The sequence below is a fragment of the Phalaenopsis equestris genome, unplaced genomic scaffold, assembly GCF_001263595.1.
Source record: "Phalaenopsis equestris unplaced genomic scaffold, ASM126359v1 Scaffold000600, whole genome shotgun sequence".
Taxonomy (NCBI): Eukaryota; Viridiplantae; Streptophyta; class Magnoliopsida; order Asparagales; family Orchidaceae; genus Phalaenopsis; species Phalaenopsis equestris.
The window spans coordinates 1,897,131-1,902,862 of record NW_018165040.1 but is presented as its reverse complement, the minus strand read 5'-3'; the positions used below and the strand labels follow the sequence as shown (position 1 = coordinate 1,902,862).

At 32.9% G+C, this 5,732-nt stretch overlaps 1 protein-coding gene and 1 non-coding gene across 2 annotated transcripts in view; one reads left to right on the top strand and one right to left on the bottom strand.

Annotated features, from left to right (window-relative positions):
- Positions 1–3,654: 3,654 nt before the first annotated feature.
- TRNAT-UGU lies at positions 3,655–3,726 on the bottom strand. Its single transcript has one exon. It is a non-coding gene; the product is annotated as a tRNA-Thr (tRNA).
- Positions 3,727–3,734: 8 nt separating this feature from the next.
- Positions 3,735–5,732, top strand: part of LOC110029702 — a 30,753-nt gene continuing 28,755 nt past the window's right edge. Inside the window, exon 1 of the mRNA XM_020732122.1 lies at positions 3,735–3,922. The gene's annotated coding sequence lies outside the window, so the exon portion shown is untranslated. The remainder of the gene's footprint in view (positions 3,923–5,732) is intronic.

The window sequence follows — 5,732 nt, the reverse complement described above, 5'->3', positions numbered from 1 at the left end:
GAGTGTAATTTACTTGATTTATTCATTTGTTTCGCAAGTCAGTTCTTAGAGTAAAAATTTTGTTATGTAAAGCCAAATTGTGGTACTTATTACTCAATTTATGGGCAGAATAATCTTGTTGTCAGTTGGAAAATGATGTATTTTAAGGCTGAACTTTCAATTTGGTTCAGTTCTAAAATAAAATTTTGATTTTTGAAATTTATTTTGGTCATGCTTATTGGCTGGTGTTTAATATGAAAATATAATACATCCGAATGACCTATATTTGAATTAGGTGCAGATGGTGTTATTGGTAGTATTGTGGTATTATTTTGGTAAAATAACACTGTAATACCATCAATAACATGTAAATACCATCATCCACACATGAAATTGCATCAAGACTCTTGATGTAATATTTTCACGTTTAATATAGATGCGCACACAGCTTGGTGTTAATGTGAAACATTTTTTTTTTTTTTTGTAAACAAATCAAATATGATTGAATATTTAAAATGCATTATTATTTTTTATTCTGTATTAAGGCACTTAAAATCTTAGATATTCTTTTTGTTACCTTGAACTAATTTTCCGTAGATGTATTCTTATTAATTAGTTTTTTTTAATTTACGAAAGTCTTTATTTTAATAATTTTCCTTGATAAAAAATAGCGGTTATTTATATATTTAATCGTCGATTTTGTTTCAGTTAATTTATCTAAATATAATAAAAAAGCTATTTCGTTATTTCTTTTCATAAGCACATCTCTCTGGGGAAATAATGGAAATATTATCGGGCTGCATAAAGTTATGCGTGTAAATAAGTCGAGTTTGAGTGAGACAAGACTCAGTTCATGTTTGGCTGAGTAATAACACAGTTTGTGTTCGACCAGTTTATACATCAAGCTCAAAAATTTTTTTTTTCATGTTCGACTTATTTGTTTAGCAAGCTAAAGATGAGCTGTTTGCGAATAACGAGCTATTTTGATAGCAGTAATCACGTAGCCGTCTGATGTTAATAGTAGAGGTGAGATTTAAATTATATTATTTATATTAAAATATTCATTTAAATAGAATTTAATATATTTTGATTCTATTCTTTAATTCATAATTTTAATTGGTTATAAATCTTTGAAGCATTATAATCAATTAAATTGCTTTTAAAAATACTGATCAATTATGTAATATATATATGTGTGTGTGTATATATATATATATATAATTTAATTATTTTGATTTAAAATGAGTCGAACATGAACAAACCAAATTTTGTTTATGTCCGGGTTGTCTCTAAATCGAGCGAAAAAAATTTGTTCATTATCGGCTCGTTTTCTTAGCAAACGAATCGAACACAAGCTACTTTACAAATCGAACACGAGATGCTCAAGAACAAGGAGTTGTTTTGACAGCCCTACATAAGATGGACTTTCTATTCTTCTTATGCTCCAATATTTTTGTTTCTTTATTCTTGTGATTTTCTCGAGCTTCTTTTTGTTATTATTTCAAAAATTTGTGAAATTTATGCGTCCAATGGTTAAATCTTTATTATTTATGAAATTATAAAATTCAGATATCACTCTGATTGGATTAAGAATAAAATTTCAATATATTCTAGGAAAAGATTCAGAATTTTATCATGCTATACAAAATTAGATTGATTTTTTAAAATATTTTTAAAAATAACATAACTTGAATTGGGAGCTGCATGAGTTGTGATGACGTCCATAGACTATGAAGGGCAGAGTTAAAAGTTGAATGAGCCAAGATAATGTATATTGTTCTTAGAGTCAAGAGTTGGGAGCTACAAGAGCTAAGATAGCGTTTATAGGCCACAAAGGTGGAGTTAGGAGCTGCACGAACTATGGTAATGTTCGCAATTCAGATAGGCAGAAGTTGGGAGCTGCATGAGCTGTTATAATGTTCGTAAGCCATATAGATCAGAGTTTGGAGCTTCATAAGTTGTCATAATGTCTGGAGACCACAAAGGATGGAGTTTGGAGCTATATGAATTGTGTTAACGTCCATAAACCGCAAAGACCAGAGTTGGGAGCTACATGAGCTATGATAACGTTCATAAGCTGTAGAAGCAAAAGTTGAGAGGTGCATGAGATGTGATAATGTATGTAAGTCGCAAAGGACAGAGTTTGGAGTTGTGTATGTCGCAAAGGACAGAGTTTGGAGTTGTGTGAGTTGTATGTCTATAGACCACAAAGTTCAGAGTTGAGAGCTGAATGAATAGAGATAACGTTCGTATGTTGTAGAGACTTTAAGTGGGAGCTACATGAGCTGTGATAATGTTCGTGGTCAGCCACGTAGACCACAGTGGTGGGAAACAAAGAGAGAGCTTCAAGAGTCCGGAGAAAATCACTATATCCCATGTATGACAATTGTATGTAGTTCTTGTGGGGCGCATTGTTTCTTCATCTCAGGGAGGCTTCATTGCAACGAATGTGGGGCATGTAAGTATACCATATTCGATGTGCATTGTTACATTATCTTCATAATGACGTACTGCCCCACCAAGTACTTTGCTGTTTCACAATGTATGTTAAGATTTCGCAACGCACGTGACGCCGTAAGGGGTTGGCGGCAGCCGATAATGGTCGACTTCGGCTTTGAAACGGTGGTCGACGATGATCGACGATTGCATAAGTGAGAGACATTTACTGGACTTAGGTCTAGAACACAGGGGTTGAACTTACTCTTTTCCTAGTTTAGATAGGTCTAGCTCCCCTCTCAAAAGACAAAAATTTTTCTGTGCGGACTTCTGACGTAGCTCTACATACGACGCAAGGTATTCCTGAGTTATTTTCAGGTTATTTCTGGGTTATTTTCAATAATCCCGAAATAACTCAGAAATAACCCGCGGTCTTTATTTTTGGGTTATTTCTTGATTTTTTCGGGATTATTGAAAATAACCCAGAAATAACCTGAAAACAACTCAAAAATAACCTGCACTGACATATAGATACGTCAGGTATCCGGACAGAAAATGCGTGCCTCAAAAAGAGGGTAAAACTCTATTTATATAGCATGGGAGAAGCTTCCCTACAAATAAGGAAGGATTTCATGTCATTAATCAAATGCATCGAAGAGGTTCACTCAATCAGATGACGTTCTGTGAACTTTTGAGTGCCTTAATGATGTCAGAATCGAGTGAAATTGGACTAATTGAATTTGTCTTGTCAAGACACTTGATTCAACCATAACAATATCATATTTGAAATTCATTTGACTTTCCAATTAGACACCAAGAAATTTAAAAAATGACTTAATATCTCCATTTGAGCTTGATTTAATTTAGATTAAACTATCTTTGGTATCATCAAGCTTGTCCCGTTGAGCCGGTTAATTTGATTTCAAGTTTAGTAAAATCATTATTTTTAATTCCTTTGCCGGGTGATGACATTGTGTTAATTGGGATCAAGTTTAAAATATCACTTAATTTATGTGTATTTATTCAAATATTAAGCATAAAAAAAAAGAGAAATTATGAAATTTGTGCATGCGATGGCAAAAATCTTTAGTATTTATACAAATATAAAAGTTATATATCAACGTGACATGATTAACATACAAAACATTAATATAATATGAAGAAAGAAATTTAATTATTTTATTAAGCTCTAAAATATTTGTTGGATTTTTTTTATAAATGAAAAAACATATATCAAGATGCCCTCACGCAGGATCGAACTACGGACCTTCAGTTTACAAGACTGACGCTCTACCACTGAGCTATAAGGGCAAGACGTTATTTAATTTTAACAAATTGTATATAGAGCAACCAATAAATGTCCGACCGATTTCTAAGGTGCCAGTCCTAGAGGACCAAGATGAGTGGCGTCTCACTTCGTCCAATCTTCTCTCAGACACCAATGGTGATGGCGGCGGCGAAGAGGTGGAAGAGGAGTACGATTCTCCCATCGCCGGTAGACGACCAGGTTGGTCTCCTCTGAACTGCGCAATTTAAGTGTTAACGATCCGTTTGTTTTGATTTCATGATTCATTAATGTGATTTAATGTTTGGATTGTGATTTTCTATGCTCTTGTTGGGTTAGGGTTTATTTTTTTTTTCCTTGTGATTTGCTGATTTTTTTTTATCGGCTAATGCTCAAATCTGCACGGAATAGCACTCGTCTTCCTGTATTTGACAGTATTTTGTGAGACAGAGAATGTATAGAAATCTATCGTTAATTTCGACATTTGGTAAAGTTGCGTTTCGTATTCCATTATTGTTATAAAAATCCATACACTTATCTGCTAGAGGGGCTGTTTGGGTACACCCACCACAAATTATTTTCATGTTGAATATTTTATTTATGTAAAACAGAATGCATAGTCTTCCTAATATTTTATGTTTGAAGATTTAATGCTGTTTTTATACATACCCTTACGCCTTTTTTTCCCCTAGATTTCTAGCATTTTTTGATAGATATAATTTGCATCTGAAAAGTTTGATCTGCTTCAGATTTTTTCTGGTTGAATCTTTTTTTAGTTTTCTTTTGCTCATTGCATGATATTTTTTAGGGCTATGAAGTGGATATTGTTACTGTTGGTACAGAAGATATTATTGAAAAGCAACTATCTGTGGTTAGAAAATCTGATGAAGTAGTTACTGCTGTTAACAACAGATCAAAGAAAAAAATGAAGAAAAACATAGAGATACATAAATCTGCAAAAGAGAAATCTGCAAAATGGAAAGATGATGAATCATTAAATTCAATTATAGAAGTGCTTCTATTGATGTAAAGGCTTCTAATGAAAACATCTGTCATAGTACTAAAGAACGAAATGAGAATGTGATTGATGATACCGAAAAACATGGTGGTTCTCCAATCCTAACTGTTGATCTAAAACACTTAAAAGTTGAGACTGAATTGCGGAAAGTATTCGTGTCTAGAGTTGTTAATTCTTTTGAAGAACATGACGCGCAATTCAAAACCCACATAGAACCATTATTGTGACTCCATCAAGTTAACTGCGGTGATAGGATGCGTATTTGTCCATGGAATTGGTTGAGGGCTTCATTATTTTAGGTAAGTGACTATTATCTTCTTGCATTGACTCTTAGGAGATAAAGTCCTTTGGACGACTGTGACATCCTTAATGCTATATTAAAATGTAATTAACTAACTTATTCTTCAGAGTTTAGAATTAAAAAATAAACTTATAATCTATTGATTTTCTTGATATCATTATTATTTTTCAGGGTGTGATTCATTTTACATGAATTTACCAAGGGTAGAATCATTATTATTTTTTAGGGTGTGATCCTTTGAGCATAAAATTACCAAGGGTAGAATTGAATCACCTATTAGTTCAATAAATTAGCACTATTTAACCTATTGTAATTAACATTCCATCCAGTGTCTAAGCTAGGATCTAATATTGTCATCAAGGAATGAAGTACCAAATGTTTAGGAGTTTTTTGTTTCAAGCTTAATTGGGTTTTTGGTTGACCTAAACCAGTTAAACAAAATGGTCTCTTGGAAGAAATATAGGATAAGCTAATCCTTTCATTTTTTTGATCCAAGATGATTAAGTATCCATTTCTCCATAGGATTCTATAATGATGTGCTATATATATATATACACGTGGCGCGCGCTCGTATTGACTAGCTCTTTAGTAGGCAGAATGTGTAAGACCCCTAGGGTCCTGGGTCCGAGCCTTGCTTTAGACAACACACAAATGGATATATATATATATATATATATATAAAAAGGGGGTGAATCTCGAGAGAGAAATCTACT